This window comes from Oryctolagus cuniculus, chromosome 2 (assembly GCF_964237555.1).
Source record: "Oryctolagus cuniculus chromosome 2, mOryCun1.1, whole genome shotgun sequence".
NCBI classification, from domain to species: Eukaryota; Metazoa; Chordata; class Mammalia; order Lagomorpha; family Leporidae; genus Oryctolagus; species Oryctolagus cuniculus.
In genome coordinates, this window is record NC_091433.1 from 158,164,460 (window position 1) to 158,183,598 (window position 19,139).

The 19,139-nt window shown below is 41.4% G+C and overlaps 1 protein-coding gene and 1 pseudogene across 2 annotated transcripts in view; one reads left to right on the forward strand and one right to left on the reverse strand.

The window, feature by feature from the left end:
• The window catches only part of CAMKMT (calmodulin-lysine N-methyltransferase), a 469,347-nt gene that overhangs the window by 253,857 nt on the left and 196,351 nt on the right, over positions 1 to 19,139 (reverse strand). The gene's annotated exons all lie outside the window — the stretch shown is intronic.
• LOC138848635 (protein lin-28 homolog A pseudogene) lies at positions 204 to 5,498 on the forward strand (annotated as a pseudogene).

The following is a 19,139-nucleotide window of genomic DNA, read 5'->3' on the forward strand; positions in this document are numbered from 1 at the left end:
ATAACAACAAAGTGCTAACAGATACCAAGAGAAATCCAATGTGCTCTGCTTGATGATGAAGAAGAACAAGAGAAAGAGAGAGGAAGAGAGGAGGAGAAAGAGAGAAAGAGAAAAAGGAGAAAGAGAGGAGGAAGAGAATTGGGAAGGAGGAAAAGAGAAAATAAGGGGAAGACCATTAGCAAAAATGAAAGCAATAGGCCTCCGGACTTCTCTGGGGCCAGCAGCCGCCCGACTAGGGGCCCGGGGCCGCGGGCTCTGCCGACGACCATGGGCTCCGTGTCCAACCAGCAGTTTGCAGGTGGCTGCACCAAGGCGGCGGAGAAGGCGCCCGAGGAGGCGCCGGAGGACGCGGCCCGGGCGGCGGATGAGCCGCAGCTGCTGCACGGGGCCGGCATCTGTAAGTGGTTCAACTTGCGCATGGGGTTCGGCTTCCTGTCCATGACCGCCCGCGCCGCGCCGGGGTCGAGCTCGACCCCCCGGTGGACGTCTTTGTGCACCAGAGTAAGCTGCACATGGAGGGCTTCCGGAGCCTGAAGGAGGGTGAAGCAGTGGAATTCACCTTCAAGAAGTCCGCCAAAGGCCTGGAATCCATCCGTGTCACCCGGCCTGGTGGGGTGTTCTGTATTGGCAATGAGAGGCGGCCAAAGGGGAAGAGCATGCAAAAGCGCAGATCTAAAGGAGACAGGTGCTACAACTGTGGAGGTCTAGACCATCATGCCAAGGAGTGCAAGCTGCCACCCCAACCCAAGAAGTGCCACTTCTGCCAGAGCATCAGCCATATGGTGGCCTCGTGCCCCCTGAAGGCCCAGCAGGCCCCCAGCGCCCAGGGAAAGCCAGCCTACTTCCGGGACGATGAAGAGGAGATCCACAGCCCTGCCATGCTCCCGGAGGCCCAGAATTGAGCCACAGGGGGTGGGGGCTGGTTTTTTGGCTATCAGGAAGTTTCAAGGAGCAGGCATCAACTGCAGAGTGGAGAAAGTGGGGACAGGGTGGGTTGGGGGGAGCTGGCATTGCCACGTATCCCAGGCTGGGGTTCACAGCATCACCCCTTTTTCCCTCATGCCGGGAGGAAGGAGTGAGGCAGGGAATTCCAACCATGCTATATCCAAATGCAATTAAGGGGTTTGGGGGGGTATCACCCTGTAGCCTGCATGCTTTATCTGAGGCCCCGCGTGCCAAATCTAGCTTTGCAAAGTCACCTGGATGGGGGAAGTTTTCCTTTGAAGGAAGGATATGGAATAATACTTCCCTAGCCAGGGTGAGAAGACTGGTTGTGGGACCAGATTCCTGGACCCAACCCCCAAACCACTACGTCCTGTGGGAGGGACTCTCGGGAGTAAGGCAGGGTTTTCCACATCTTGTTTCCTCATAACTCGATCCTGGGACAGGGTGCTGGGAACTGTCCCAAGCAGTGGGTTGTGACGATCGGCAAAAAGGGTGGCTAGGGGAACAGTCACAGACCCGCTGCTCCTGAGCTCACTCCTGACCCCATTCTGGGCCAATGCGATTTATTTATTTGCTCCCTTGGATAACTGCACCTTGGGTCCCACTTTCTCCAGGATGCCAACTGCACTAACTATGTGCGAACGACGTATCTTGTGCATTTGAACTTTTTTTTTTTAATATAAATAGTCTGGGTTTGTATTTTTGTATATTTTAATCAAAGGCCCTCATTCCTGCACTGTGTTCTCAGGTACATGAGCAATCTCAGGGATAAGTCCGCAGCAGCTCCAGGTCTGCACAGCAGGAAGGCTTTTTGTTGTTTTTATCACCATGGAGAGCAACTATTTGGAGTGCACAGCCTATTGAACTACCTCATTTTGCCAACTGGAGCTGGCTTTTTTGCCACAGTGTCCTCTTGAAACCCCCTCCACCTTGAAAATGTTTCAGGGAGATGAAGTGTTAATGGGGTTGTCCCATGATTGAGCTCCTCCTCCCGGAAGATTGAAAATTAGTCTGGACAGGAAAATGCAGAGAAGTCAGGCCATGCCAGCTGAAAGGCCAAGAGAGGAAGCCATGGTCAAGGTTGCCTGATCCTAGGACACAGGTCTTTTGCTTCACTTAACAGAGCCATCCTTCACCAACCAGATTTAGGCGAGGCCCACTATGCACAACAGGGTGTGTGTGTTTGTGTGCACACATGTGTGTGTGAAAAATGGGAGCTGGTAAGGATGAGTTGAAGACCAATACCCCTGTACCCATCCTGTGCTGTCCAGGGGTGAACATGAAGCAAGGACTAAAAAATCCTTAACCTTCCCAAATTCTTGGCTTCCAGGGAGACCCATAAGTGAGGGCCTCGGTGGTGGTGTCCGGAGCCAGTGTCCTGCCCTGTGACTGTAGTGAAGACTGTGTCACGGTAACTAAAGGAGAAGGGGGTTTCATGTACATGCTGAGAGATCACCGCAACCTACCTCACTGTGTTGAAACGGGACAAATGCAATAGAACGCATTGGATGATGTGTGTCTGGTCCTGGGTTCCTGTCTCCCCCAAATGCTGCCCCCCTTCAGTTATTGTATTGTCTGGGCTTTGTAGGACTTCACTGCGTCTCTGAGTTGGTGATTGCTAGGTGGCCTAGTTTGTGTAAATATAATGTGTTGGTCTTTCTCCATGTTCTTTTGGGGTTTTATTGTTTACAAACTTCTTTTTGTATTGAGAGAAAAATAGCCAAAGCATCTTTGACAGAAGGTTCTGCACCAGGCAGAAGGATCTGAAACACGGGAGGCTCTCTTCTTGAAGCGGGGATCTTAAGCTGTCTTTGGTGTTCCCCTTCCCCTATCCTATTCTGGATCTCTGTCCTTAAAATTTGAATCCTAACCTACCCTCTTCTCCATTCCCCCACCCACACTTAAACACTGAATCCTGGGTGTCTCCACACATCTAAAGGATTCATGCAAAAATCCTGAACAAAATAGGAAGCTCCGCCCCTTGTTCCCAACCTCCTGAGTCAAGACCATTTCCTGATGGGACTCATGCCAAAGACTTAAGACACTGATGCATTTGGATGGGTCAGACCTCAATTTATCCGAAAGAAGAGAAGCTATTGGGCACCTTCTGTGTAGAAAAGGGGTTTGGAGATCAAGAAGGGGACTATGAATGTACATCCAAGTCACTCAGGAACTTTTATGCAGGTGCAAGAAACTTATGTCAAAGTGGCCATAAGATTGTTTGATAGGAGACGGACGAATGTAACTCCATGTTTACTGCTAGAAACCAAAGCTTTATGTGAAATCTTGAATTTATGGGCGGGAGGGAGGGAGGGTAGGAAAGCTTGCGTCTGTTCTTTGGCTGACCCCCCCCCCATTCCTGAACTGCAGGAGAATAAGCCCCCTTGGGTTTGGTGACCCCATCACTGGGGAGTGTGTATTTGAAGGTTGATTTTTGCTGTACTGGGTTCCTCCTTTCCCATTTTCTAATTGCTTTGTAACACATATGCTGACTCTCCCCATCCCTTCTCCTTTCCCTGGGGAAATACAATGAATAAATCAAGACTTATTGGTACTGGAAAAAAAAAATGAAAGCAATAATAATAAACCACCTTAGATAAAAATGGCTTCACCCTTAATAAAATAACATCTTGAAACTCCTGAATACCAATATATTAACGATTTGTTGCCCAATGGTACTCAGAGGATGGAAACTTAGTCCAATTATGGTGTTTGGAGGTAGAATCTTTGGGAAGTTAATATATTGGACAAGGCTGTTGTTATGTGTGTGACCAAATCATGGTGGCTTTCTAAGCACAGAGATTCTCTGAGTCCTGTCATATGATGCCCTGTGCCACTTTAGGACTCTGCCTGCAGGGGCATCATCCCCAGATGCTGAACCAATGTCTGATCTTGGACTGTGAACCTCCAGAACCATGGCCCAAGTAAACCTTTTCTCTTTATAGAGTTAGCTTCTCTCAGGTATTTTGTTGTAGCAATGAAAAGCTGGCTTATACATAGTTCTATACCACTAATATTTTAATGGGTTTTTTCAAATGTAGCAATGTAACCAGAACAAATTTCATTACTGGAAGTTATTAACAAAACCTAAAATACATGACATTGATTTTAGAACAGGTCTTTGGAGGTGCTACCACTGAGGCATTAAATGAAGAATGTTGCAAAGATGTTACTAGAAGCTAGAAGAAAGAAGATACTTGTGCTGTGGCTATAGAACTGTTGCCTGTGGTGGGATGGAAAATAAGAAATACACTTATATGTTGTGTGCAATTTAACAACCAGAACTGTTACTTTGCTTCTTTTTGCTGCCTATGACAAAATTAGAGAAGAGAAAGATGAACTGTAGAATGAACTATTTAGTTTTCAAGAGAAATTTATGGAAAATACTAAGGAACAATTTACTATTTTATTCCTTTTAGTATTTTTTGTTCTAATTAATACCATTGGTTGAACTCTTTAATTAACACACAATTATCTTAGGCATTTAAATTTAACTGAAAAGTGATCCCTGTTAAATATAAGAGTGGGAATAAGAGAGGGAAGAGATGTACAATTTGGGACATGTTCACTCGGACATACTCCTAATGGTAGAGTTAGAAACATGCCAGGGGATTCCAATTCAATCCCATCAAGGTAGCATGTACCAATGCCATCTCACTAGTCCAAGTGATCAATTTCAGTTCATAATTGATCATAATGATAGGTTTAAGTGTCAAAGGGAGCACATAAACAAGACAAGTGTCTGCTAATATTGATAGAATTAAAAAGGAGAGAACGATCCAACATGGGAAGCAGGATACATAGCAGACTCATAGAATGGCAGATGTCCTAAACAGCACTCTGGCCTCAGAATCAGCCCTTAAGGCATTGGGTTCTGGCTAAAAAGCCCATGAGAGTATTTCAGGCATGGAAAGCAAAGACACTGGGGCAAAAAAAAAAAAATGACCTAAATGAAAGATCTCTGTGAGTGAGACCCCAGCGGAAAGAATGGGCCATCAAAGAAGAAGGTACTTTTCTCTGAAGGGAGGAGAGAACTTCTACTTTAACTATGGCCTTGTCTAAATAAGATCGGAGTTGGTGAACTCAAGAGGCTTCCATAGCTTTGGCAACTCATGACAAGAGCCTAGGGTGATTACTGACGCCATAAACAAGAGTGTCAACTTGTTAAATCAACAACAGGAATCACTGTGCACTTACTCCTCATGTAGGATCTCTGTCCTTAATGTGTTGTACTATGTGAATTAATGGCATAACTAATACTCAAATAGTACTTTATACTTTGTGTGTCTGTGTGGGTGCAAACTGTTGAAATCTTTACTTAATAAATACTAAGTATAACTTCTGTATATAAAAATAATTGAAAATGAAACTTGATGGAGAATGGGATGGGAGAGGGAGTGGGAGATGGGAGGGTTGTGGGTAGGAGAAAGGTTATGGGGGGAAAATGCTGCTATAATCCAAAAGTTGTACTTTGGAAATTTATATTTATTAAATAAAAGTTAAAAAAAAAAGAAAGTGTCCCCCATGTTTCCACTTTTGGAAACTTAAAAAAAAAAAAAGAATTTCCTTCAAGGTAAAGCTCAAATCCATGGTGTTGTCAAGACAGCATCTCAGAGTAAAAGCTTCTTGGAGTATAACCAAGGGGTTTAAGGTGATGCATCATAAATTCTTTTGGAAAAACAAAAGGAAAGATATTAAGGCCATGCCCAGAACCCTTCTCTGATAAACATTAGGGCTTCCAAATATCTTAAGGGTGTTGTCCACAGAAGCCTCATAGTGAGCCCAAGGGAGAGAAGGGCTTATTAGTGAGTGTGGCTTTTGTCTAAGGAAAAAGATGATAACATACACAATAACTCCACAAAGGTTTAAAGGGAATTGTAACTGAAAGGCACAGATAGAATTTAAAATGAAAAGTTTCAAAATGGCACACATGTTTCTAACACTATGAACTGTATACTTAAAGTGGTTAAGACAGTAAATTTTATGTTATGAGTATTTTGCCATATTTTTTAAAATGAAAACCGGGCTTTGGACCCCTAACTTTATACAAAGAGGAAGAAGATGACAAGCCTGTGAACATGGAGAATTTCTAACAGAAATGAAAGGACAATGCAGAGAATGGAACCAAGAACCCCACAGGGCAGTGCCTTCAGCCACAAAGGACGACTCCCAGGGGGAAGGAATGCTGCATCTTGCTCTGGAACCAGCAACTTGTGCCAGGCTAAATTGCTGTAGATGAAGGATTGCTGTGTGCCTTCTGTTCCACCTGCTTTCTGCTTTTTTAGTACAAGTATCCTTAGCAGTTATGCAATTCCTTTTCTACCACTAAGGGTAGGGGGCAGATAACATCTCTTTTTGGCTCTCAGTTCTTCAAATCAAGAGAAATCATACTCAAGGAATCCCATAGTTGAGGAATCACACGTGCATTGAACCTGGACTTGAAGTTGCTGTGATGATGGAAAGACACTTTTGTGGACCAAGGAAGCCTCATGGGTATGTTTTATCTGAGAGAACTATAAATGATTTCCCAAGTGCTCTCAACAATGGTGACCTTCCAGAGGTAGCAGATCAAACTCCTGCAGAATGTAGGAAAGAGCTATGGAATCTCGGTCAAACCTCAGCCCCATGAATCCTCCCCACCCCATCCACAGACCACTAAGGATCACTGACAGAGACCAGCTGAAAGGAACCATATCCTGGCAATCATTGGCTTTGGCTTTTCATCCTTCTGCTTCTTTCCTGGGCACCCTCTTCTTCCTTTAAAAAGAGCTGTTCCACATTCTTTCAGACACTATCATTACGAGAGCTATTCCTAGACAAACTATTTAAAAAATTATTGAGAGACAGACAGATAGATAGACCTCCCATCCTCTGGTTCATTTGCCAAATGCCCCCAGTAGTTGGGGTTGGGCCAGGCCACATTCAGGAGCCAGGAACTCAATCTAAGTCCCTCACATGGGTGGCAGGAACCCAACTACCAGAGCAATTACTGCTGCCTCCTAGCTTCTGCATGAGCAGGAAGCAGGAGGCAGGAGTTGAAGCTGGGCACCAAACCCAGTTACTGTTGTAATATGGGATACAGGTATCTTAATTGGCATCCAACCACTAGGCCAAATGCCCAACTCAGGAAAACCTATCTTTATGGAAGTTTGAAAGCATGGGCTGCTAGATAGATCACTACATTCACATCAAGTGTCTTTGCCACCTCATAATTATGTAATCTTGGGTAAATTGCCTAATCTCTCCATACCTCCCTATTTTCATTTATAAAATTGGAATAGTAATGGTTCCTAACAAGTGAGGTTGCTGTGCAAAATAAAAATGTATAAAATGCTTTCAACAGTACTTATGGGGGGAGAATTTAATAAGTGCAGACCCATATGGTTTACCTCAAAGAACATTCACCTACATCATGTCACTAGCAATTTGGGTGTCAAGAAAACCTTGTGGAAGAAGGTTATGCAGGTATTATTACTCCTATGATACATATTTAAGAAACAAATTTAGAGAGATTAAGTGTATGATTTAGGATCACAAAGCTCATAACTAACGGAATAAGTCTTTGAATCCACATTCTCTAAGTCAAGTGCTCTTTCCATTGTATCCTGTTACATTTGAAATACGAGGAGCAGGTACTATGTTCATCACTTAATTGGTAAAGAAATTAAAACCTAAATGACTTACCCATGGTGACATAACCAGTTAATGGTAGACTGTTGATGCATGTAAGTACTGTATAACAATTAAAATGCCTTGGTTTCCTCACGTACAAAAGGAAGACAATATAGCTACTTCTCTGGGTTATTAGAACCAAATGATATAATGCTTGTTGAATTCTATACACAACGCCTGGCTCATAGTGAAAGCAACTAATAATGTATATATACTATGCCTAATGTCAATTTGGTTGTATTCTATTTGAGAAGAAGAGAAGAAAAAAGATGGAGAGGGAGAGGGAGAGATCAAGGGCGAGGATGAGGGCGAGGATGAGGGCGAGGGCAAAAGAAAAAGAGAGAGTGAGAGAGACAGAGAGCTTCCATCTCCTGGTTCACTCCTCAAATTACCAGCAACAGCCAGAACTGTGTCTGGCCGAAACAGGGAGTCAGGAACTCAATCCAGTTCTCTCATGTGGGTGGGTATCAGGAACCCAATTCCTTAGCCATCACAACTGCCTCCCAGGTCTTCATCAACAGGAAGCTGGATGCAGGAGCTGGAATGAGGTTTCAAATCCAGGTACCCTGATATGGAACACAGGCATCTTAACCACTAAGCTAAATGTCTGCCCCTGGTTATAACGTTTTTAAAGACACACCATGTTGCTTCAGCTCTTTCATTCCTGAAGTATTTATGACAGAAGGAAGTCATCAAGGCTTATGTTTAATTATCTGTATAAAATTATTACTCTTAACCCTTTGCTATGCATGTACTAAGCAGAGATGAAACACTTAATAAAATAAATATAAAATATTTTTAATTTATTGGATGGCCTTTTAGTTCAGAGGAGGAGAAAATCATGATGAAAATTATATAATTTCAAAATCAGGAGCAGGGAAACTGCTTTGGAAAAAGAAATATTTCAGCAATACATATGATATTCTCTGCAAACACACATCTCTACTTCAAAATGCATCCTGAAAGGAAAGTTTATGACCCAGCTTATTTATAAACACATGCACAGGGGGGAGGGGGGAGTTCAATTTCCATCAGTAGAAAGAAGCAATCTATTTCACCATGCATCTGGAACTGCTGTAACAAGTCTGAGATACACAATAACAGCAATTTCAACTTTGCTAGCACTCTATTATCTGAAACATCTCAGGGTACTTTGTGATAGTAGAAGTTTATCCATCCTAGAGGTGTAATAGTTAAAATTCAGCACCATATCACTTTTATTACTTTTGGCCTCAAAATGCTAAGTAAAATAGTGGCACCTGTTTTACTTTTTAGACACCATTATCAAAGAAGAACAGATAACAAGGAAAGAAGTATCACACAGCAAGTGAATACCAGACTGCCTTTACCCCAAAGCTGGAACCTATTTTCCCCTTCCAGTATTCAACCTTCAGCATGTCAGAATTGTCTCTTCAGTATGACATGTTCTAAGACATTCTTCCCACACACATTTGTCACGAACAGGCTCTCACTTCACTTGATTTCATCTGGGCACGTCTACCTAGCTAAGCTCCATCCACCAGAAATATACATCATAATCAGACAGGTAAGGACACTTGCACCCTGGAGAATACAAAGTATCATCTACCTTTAAGGTCTACAAGTTTGAGTGGGAGAAAAGCAGCTTCTCCACAAATCTTTGCTTTTTTATAAACTCTTTGCAAAAGGGAGTAGTTTAAGGTAGAGGATTTTGAGGTTTGTATAGGGGCAATTAGAGTAAATAATTTAATTGGGTTGACTAATTTTTCAAAAGTCTATTTCAGTTTCCAAGAATACATAGTGATTCAGAGGTTCTATTGTCGCATTGGATTATTCCTCCTACTTTCACAGCAGCTGTTTGAGAAGTGACCTTTAGTAAACATTATGTGTTTTATTTTCAAAAATAGCACTGCAGACATCACATTAATTTACAACATATATTGAAGGTATACAGAAACCAATAAAGTCAGCTGCACTACTGCAAACATTTATGCCACACATCAGAGGTGACTGCACACAATGGCTCTTGGTGACCCTCTACACCTGGAGTGATCAGAGGGATAATGCTCATATTTGGGGTTAACAATAAAATAAAAACTGCTGCACTTTCTAAAAATATGTGTTTTCTTATTCCTTTTCCATATCCCTATATTGTCTCTCCTCCAAAACTGAATAGTGGAGGAAGAGCTACAGCACTTCCCAATTTTCCTATCCCTATCCCCACCCTCCAAGTCCCACAAAACACTAGCTGGCCCCAGAGCCAGGATGGCTCTATAAGCTGCTGAGTTAAAAGGAAACCTAAATGCAAAATTTAAAAAGAAAAAGAAAAAATCCAAGCATATGGAGACAGCATATTGAAAAATCACAGTGTAAAACATCATTCACTTTAGGAAACAAATTAATTAAACTGTTAAATGTCAAATAAGACCCATTATTATTCATGTCAGTGAAATTTCAACTCAGTAATAGGTGTGATCGAGATGTCACCTAATTGTTGATGATCTTTCTAACTAAACCCTTCTTACACAACGGCAGTAGGCCCTTGAGAGATGAAATATTTATGGCTGTCAAAATCTTTTCCTTAGGGTTATCCATTTGGCCTGTAACTTAGGATACTGCCGTTTTCTACTTTGTTCCTGTTATATCTTAAAATACTTTTTGATTCCCTGGAGATTGCAAAAACGCTGGACAGTTCTCACTATAGGCTGCAAGTTAAAATGAGGTACACCATTCCCTGTTGAGATACTGACAGAGGTATTAGAGAGTTCTGCGCGTGCGCGCGCGCGCGCACACACACACACACACACACACAATCTTTCTAGATTTGGTTTTATTTTTTTTTCTTTATACTCCTGAAAGTACACCTATGCAAAATTACAAGAGTCTACTGGACAATTCAACACTGGGAAATTATTGCTATAAATTACCTATCTTTATTTTTCATGAATTCTTAAGTTGCTGCAAAAGTATAGTGGACAAAACTAGAGACTTCCTTCCAGACACAATATATCTTTGAGTTTTTCTGCATTGTCTTCCCTAAAAAAAATTTGAAAAAAATATTTTTGATCTCTTTAGCAACTGCTATTAGTTATTCAAAGAAAATGATTATAGTTTTTAAGGAATTCTATTAATCAAAAGCCTGATTAACAAATACTATGTATATTTATGACATAATAATCACTTAATTCTGAAAATAATGATTCAAGGTCCTTCAAGATTATGAGAAGTTTTCTTAACTATAAAGATTAAATAATATGTAAAAATAATTTAGTGTTGTTAAGTATATTTTCTTTAAATAGTACATAATGTTTTTTAAAAGGCAATATAATTAAAATTAAACATATAATATTTTCCTAAGCATTCAAGGGTAATGAGTGAATAATATATTTCTTTAGCTAACCCAAATAAAGCTATTTTGCTATTTAGAGAGGCAATCCTATCAAACTATATTTTCTAACCTTTGGGGAAAAAGGAGAGCCCCTTGGTTATATCCACTAAACACTGAAGCCAAACCTCTCTCACCCATGTCCTCTGTCCCCTGAACCACACCATCTGGCTAAGATTCAAGCCCAGATCAAAAGAAACCAATGAAAATTAAACTAGAAATGCATGCTAAAAATAATTCAATAGCACGGCTCCCCTCTGGCCTAATACTGTGGCATTTACTTCATTAAGTGTTTCTAAAAAATTCCCAGTGGGAAAGGTACTTAATTTATTTACTGCATAAGTCTAACTAGAACTGTGAAAGAAATTTTCAGTCAACCTGCATGGCTTGGAGCAGGATGACTGGAACATCTGGTGTTTCAGGTGAGGCTCTCTTTTTCACCTATCAGCCATTCAGCATCCTTCACCATAAGCAGTAAAACATTTCTGTTTCGATTTGAGCATGTGTTTCCTTGGTAAACCATGGAAATAACAAAAGTTCTCAAGAACAAAATACTGCCAGGAAAATTGCTTCTCTGGGACTCTGGCTCCTTACAAGCCTGAGCTTTGTGCTCTCGCAGCATCCTTTGTTGTGGCAATGTTCTAATGTTCTTAGGTGACAAATAGATAAAAGGCCTAAAAACCCAAGAAGCCACAGACCAAGTCTGGTATTTCTAGTTCATGGCTTTCTTAGAGGAGTTGGACAAAGAAAGAAACAAAGCTAAGCACCCATAGATTGCATTCACACCTAAACTCCACTCTGTTCCTCCCCGTTATCTACTACACATTTCAGTGTACATGTCCTTTTCAAGTTGGAATTTTTAAAACCTAAATAACTGTCCTTCCTCCCAAACCAGTTGTCCCTCCCAAGCACTAACTCACCCACTGGTGCCATTATTTCCTCAATTTTTCAATCATATCTTTGATCCATCATGTTTGATTATTGAACTTCATAGAAGCTGTGCAGGCCTCACACTTCACAGTTCCATCACTTGTGAATATACTAAGCTGTCCCTCATATCTTTCCATAACTTACAGCAACCGTATCTATGACTTATGATTATCCAACATATTCCTTTCATCTATACTTAATTATCTTAAAATACTCAGGAAGGATACGGGAAGGAATCTAGGCATTAATATCATTGCTATGGCAATAATCATTGCATCCAATAGGCCTTGTACTTCATCCACTAGATGTTTCTTCTTTAATGTGGTCGTTCAAACCTACTTACTACCTGTCTACCATGTGTCAGATCCTTGTTTAGGAGTTGGAATCAGATCAATGAAGAGGACAGGAAAGACTCCTGTTCTTGTGGCATTTACAGTATCACTGTTTGCATTTGCCTTTCTAACCATCTCTCCATTCTTTGGGAACTGGACAACCTCGATTAATCTGCATAGCACTCCTTCTTTTGCCTTTCTACCTGACACAGACTAGCAACCTTAAACCACTGCTCACTGGTTCTCACAGCAAGGTGGCACCAGGCTTGTTTAGTTCCTAAAGATGTAACATCTTGGCTTTAAGTGGATGTTTGGGGCTATCCATGACAGGTTGTCCAATAAATCCTTCATTTCATCTGACTTGCCTCTTTATCAAACTATCTAGTCAGTCACCAAAGTGTGGCTGAAGATTCTGGGCACATTGCCTGGTACAAACACTCAGTAAACCTCATCATACTCCCTAAGCACATTTGTCCTTCTTGGATGTTGGCCCTAGTCCTGGACAACAAATTCAGCATCTTCTCCTTGCTTTGTGGTGTTTTCCTGCTGGTCTATATGTAAACATGTACACTCTGATTTCTCTAAGTGCTAAGGGATTTTATTAACCTTTCCTCTCCTGTCTGGAAATTTGGGGGAAAAGTCTACCTGCCCAAGAAGGGAGAGAAGAGCAGGAACTGGGCCACAGTTAGAGGAAGGGAGTTCTGGAACCGGCCCATAGGCGTTCTCTCTGCCTGTGCATCAACAACTTGACACCAGTCTTGCTTAGTTTCATGATCCAATTAAAGGGGGGATTATGGTATTAAAGTGAAATAATCAAATTTTAAAACGAGTAAGAAAAACAAGATATATCAGCCAACTATCCTAGTAGGTACAACTGAATTATCAACTTAGCTCTGATCTTTCCAGCAATCATAATGAACTGGAAATGCTCTATATTCATGTGTTGATTCATTAATTCAATAGCAATTACTGATTGACTACTATGTACTCATCACAAACATATACTCCAGTCCCCCTCCCCTGTGTCTTCCATCTAACTGTGTGAAGAACAAGGGCAGTGGAGGCAGGCAGGGACCTGGAGAGGAGTGAGCCAGCTATCTGTGGTGGGCCATACAAAGAGCTGTCTGAGGCCATTTCTCCCTCTCCAGGGCTTAGAAATTATGATCAAGGGCCAGCATCAGCCATGAAAATAAATACACATAGCAAATAATCAAAGCTCTCATCAAAAAGCTTTCAAATTCCATGAAAATACCTTACTTCTTGTGAATAATACTAACATCAAATGTAATTATAATTAAATCAACTTTACCCCTCCTCTGAAATGGTTCCCTACATATATGTGGGAGATAGTATATATGAGGGTATTTTAAGATGTTTACAGAAAAATGGAATTAAAAGATAAGGTTATTTTGGTGCAAAAATTTAGAAATCCATGTGTATAAGGAATCCTCAAAATTTCATTGAAAATGTATACTATGAAAACATGAATTTAATTTTGGAACCAAAATAAACTTAATATTTAATTCCATCTTTTTCATTAATTTTTTGAAGCATGCTCATACCACATCATTCCAAGTACCTCAGGAGATTCTAGGAATATTTTGTTTGCTTTGGGAAAGGAAGTTTGCTTGCATATTTCCTAAGAAAAAGCAATGAAAAGCACAAACCAAATAAAATGTAATTTTGCCTAAGCATAAGGAAGCCCATTTTAAGTTGGCTTACACATTGCATCTTTCAAAATCTTACATGGATACAGATTTAGGTATATATATATTTTATGTTGTCTTTTACTAGTTGGTATTTCAATATAGAGAAACTGCTAGCTTTCTCTTATTGTAGTTCAGACACATCACATCCCAGGAACTGAGACAGAACAAAAAGGTAGGGAACTCTTAAAAAGACTAGCAATAATGAAAGGGTAGGAAAACTGTTCTTTAAAATTTAGGCACATGTAGGTCAGAAGAAGAGGAATACTGTCAAAATGAGATAAATGAAAGCACAATTTTGTACCACGCTTAAAATGCATCCATGAAAGCTCAATAATAATAATAACAGCTGCCACTCATTGAATGCTTGCCACATGCCAGGTGCCATGCTAAGTGCTTTATGTATGCTTTCTTATTTCATCTCTACAGCAAACCTCTGATTTATTAGCCTTAGTTTATAAAGAAAATTAGACACAGAAAGGTGAAGCTATTTGTCCAAAGTCAAAATGTTGGCAAATGGAGGAGCTGGTAACTTTATGCCATGTTTTTAACTACTATACTTTTGCTTCTCCAAAGAAGAAAAAAAGTTTTTTAATTGTAAGAAATTTTGTTTATGTCCAAAATTACACAGAAAGAGTCAAGCAGGATATGATTTTTGTCCTGCAAGGCAGTGGCATCCTGGAGGCTGAGCAATTTGGGAACCAGAGCAGTAACCACAACTGCCATGGCTAAGTAGGACTCAGTGGGAACAACACTGGGCGCTCGCTGGGCTCTCCATCAGCACATAAGCAGAGGAGGTTCTCAGAATATTTTCAATCTCATCTTAGTCTTCTAAAGTATGAAATTACAAGAGGCACAGCCTCAGGAAGCAAATTATGTAGTAATATTAGAAGATGAATGCTATGAAAACAAGGAAAAGAAGGGCAAGGCTTATGTGCAGTGGAATACTACTCAGCCATGAAAAAAGAAATCTTGTCATTTGCAACAACATGGAAGGAACTGGAGGTCAGTATGTTAAAAGCCAAGCACAGAAAGCCAAGTACTGAATGACTTTACCCATATGTGGAACCTTAAACAAGTGCATTTCATAGAATTTACAGTATAATGGTGTGTGTGTGTGTGTGTGTGTGTGTGTGGTGATAAATGGATATTAAGTTATAGCTAGATAGCAGTAAAAGTTTTGGTGTTCTATTACACAGTAGGGTGACAATAGATAATGTATTATAAATTTGCTCTAAAAAAAAAAGCTACCCCCCACCAAAAAGGATTTTGAATGTTTTCACCATCAAGAAATGTGAAATGTTTGAACAGATAGATATGTTCAACAGATTGGATGTTACACATGTAAACTTGTATCAAAACATCACATAGTACCCCACAAATCTACAATTTTATGTGTTAAAAATTTTAAAATTTAATAAGCAAGGCCAGGGCATTGGGGGTGGCAGAGTGAGGAGGCTGGAGGGTGGGTGGCAGTGTTATTAAATAGACTGTTGAAGGAAGTCTCATGAAAAAGGTCAACTTGGTACAGATTTGATGTGAAGGACCCAGTCAAGGGCTAAAATCTAGGAAAAAAGTCCAGGGAGATTTGGACTGAGTTCCTGGATCCTGGCTTCAACCTGGCCCAGGCCTGGCTAATGGGGACATTTGGAAAGTGAATCAGTAGATGGAAGATCTCTTTCTCTCTTGCTCCCTCTTCATTTCAGATAGATTTTTTTAAAAAAACTAAGATATAAATAATTGTAGTCTTCAAAATTGCACTTGAATTAATTTTTTAAAAAGAGTATATGCCACATAATTGGTAGATGCTACATTCCAAAAAGAAGAGTATGATGGGGCTGGAACTGAGACAGAGTGAGTTAAGCCACCACTTGTGATGCTGGCATCCTACATCAAAGCGCTGGTTCAAGTCATAGATATTCTGATTCTGATCCAGGGCTCTGCTAATGTACCTAGGAAGGCAGTGGAACGTGGCTCAAGTACCCTGCCACCTATGTGGAAGACCCAGTTGAAGTTCCTGGCTCCTATCTTTGGACTGACACAGACCTGGCTATTGCAGTCATTTGGGGAGTGAATCCATGAATAAAAGATCTCTCGCTCGCTCGCTCGCTCACTCTCACTCTCGCTCTCTCGCTCTCCCTCTCTTTTCCCTCCCTCCCTCTTTCCCTCCATCCCTCATTTCCTCTCTCTGCCATTCTGCCTTTCAAACAAATTAATTTTTTAAAAAAGCTATGATGAGAACCAGGATATTTGCATAGTTTCAAAGTATTTCCCAAGAAGATAATCAAAAAGGGAAAATAGTCATGTTACATCGGAGAATCCACCTCCTTAACCAAGTGATCAAGGTTACCATCAACTTGAATCATATAACAATAAGTCATATCCATACCACGCACCCCTTGATATAATGTGCATACATCAGTGGGAAAACAAGAATTCTGGTAAAATTTAAATAAAGTCTATAGAAGACTGATGGTTTTGTACCAATGTTAATTTCATGACTTCAGTTGTTTTAAGATGTTAACACAAGGGAAGCTGGAGGAGGGGGTACTGAAGAGCTGGAATCATTTGGCAACTTTTCTGTTACAATAATCTAAAATCATTTCAAAATTAAAAGTTAAAAACAAAGAAGAATTGGTTTAGGCCACTGAAGATTAGAGATGGGACTTGAGCACCCCCTTGACTTGCATCCTCTGGTCTGCTTTAACAAAAACCAGGAGGAAAAGAAAGCTAGGCATCAGAAGCAATGGGTGGCAGCCTATTAGATGTAGCTCTGTACAGTGATCTGCCCTCAAGGAGACCCAACAGGCCAGTCCACTGCAGTGGCTTTCAATGTGGTAAGCCTGGGCTTCAGCAGAAGTCAGCCTGTGAAGAGCCCTGGCAGCTCTGCCAAGAGTTGGATCACTGGAAATGGACCTGCCCTGGAGTCGAAGGACGCCCAGGTCAGAGCCACAGATCTTATTGGCTCTAAGCTGAAAAGCCCTTCACTCGGCCCAGCTTTCAAAGTGACCACTGCAACTGAGGAAATGGCCAAGTAGAGTCAGTAACATTGCAGGCAGAGCTGTATATTTCCTGTTGGAGATGCCACCTGCCTTTACCTGGCCAGCTCTCCTCCCAGGCCAGCTGGTAATGGAAGTCAACAGGGTGCCTTCCCCAATGAGGTTCACACCTCCTGTAGGATGTACCCTATGAAGAGATAGATAAGTCTGGACCTCATAATTTACAAGGCTTTAAAGCCCACCTGATCATTATCAAGCCTCTTCTGTCAGGTTCTATTTGCCTCTCAATCAGAAAACTTATTTGTATCTTAGCACCTTTCTTAGCTCCTCTAATAACAACTCTGTCCTTTGTATCTAGCCCACTTGAGCCTCATTCCTTTGTAACCATAGCTTCTACTCTACCACCAATGGCTCTACTCCCAACCTGTGTGTACTGATGGTCCTCTTCCCCACTTAATGTTGTATGATTGTTCATAATTTCTCTACAGACAAACCTCACTACCTGCAAAAGTTAGTGGCCTTTCTCCCAGTCTTGGCTGGAATCAGCTTTAAGCTACATCCATCAAACTTTCCCCACAAGGGTCCAGAGACCCCCTCCATTTCCTCTCTATAAAATCCTCTTATTACCTGGTTAATGCTACTCTTAGGATCATTGGTTACTACTCTCACCCTGTCTTCCATACTACAGTGTCTAAGTGTTTACAGCAGGTGATAATGGAACAAACGAAGGCCTTCAGCAACCAGGCAGTCAACCAAATGCTGCTACAGGGATTTACTCGGCTCCCCACCCAGGAGACAGTGGCCTGAGACATCGCCCCATGCCAGCGAAGAGTACATCATCGTCCCATGTCAGCAGGAAGTAGCTCTAAAGACAGATCATCATCCCTCTACCCCTCTTGGACTTTTGGGACTAATGTAATCCCATACAAACCTTGCTTTATAAAAAACAAAAGGGGGGAATGTCAGGAAACTGGTGCAGTTGTAGCCAGGTGGCCACATGGCCCAGCTACCTGAGCCAGGCTCCACCCCCATCCTAATGGGATTCGCTGCTCCTGCTTCCCTGCCCGCCCTCAGGCAAAGTTTTAAAAGGGCCTGTTCCTTGGCTCTCTTGGCCCTTCTCTCCTGCTCTCTCTAGCCTTCTCCTCTGAGCTCTTGGCTCTTGGCCCTTCTCTCCTGCTCTCTCTCGGTCCTTCTCTCCTGCGCTCTCTTGGCCTCTCTTGGCTTCTCTCCTCTCTCTTCTCCCTCCTCTGTCTCTCTCTCTCACAGTCTCCTTCTCTCTTTTTCCTTTGACGCCCCTTCACTCCAGTCTGTAGGGTGTTCCCCAATAAACCCTTTCCCTTAAAAAAAAAAAAAACACAAAGAAGAATTGGGCTATTGGAGGCATTCAGCTGGAGCTCAAACACCACCTCCAACCTTCACTGGCTTTTGTCACCTTCCTGTTTTCCATCAAAGCTACAGGAGTTTAAGACTTCCAATGAGCCACACCATTTTTGCTCCATTGCAATTAACACAATAATGCAGAAACAGATCAGGAAAGACTATCCAAAGAATTTGTGTTTGATTAAAGGAAAAAATCCCATATAAATTGTTCATTCTATCCAGACCAAATGTTCCTGTTACTACACATACACACATATTTCTTTGGGGTGAGGTAAAAAAATCTTGTCCTTTAACCTCCAGGTGGATGTCTAGGATAAGCCCTTGTAGTCATTGTGAATAACACCTTGCATGAGGGTGTTCATTGGGTGAAGTTCAGAACTTTCAGCCTGACATTCAACCTTTGAGTGTGAAGGAAGCAGAGAAACACGCTTTCCTGTTGCTGCAAAAGCATGTCCATTGTACAGGAAAGCTCAACATTCTATATATTCTGTAGTAGGGAACTCCTTTGTTATGACTAGTTCTCCTACAGCTACACTGCCTACTCACTCCCTTGCTGTGACCGGCTATACGCAAACTGGTGTTAATTCAAACTGGGAGACAGGATTGATGCCTGCTGTTCCCCACCAATGTGTCCATAGGTTTGCTCAAAAGCAAGATTCATTTACGGATGCTGAATAAGACACTGATTCTCACGACCCTGAATCACAACTGATATACACACTATAAAAGTTCTACTAAAGGCATAGTCTGCATGCCAGTTTCTAAACTGCTACTTGTCTAAGAGAAAGTAATCATATAAATTACATAGAAA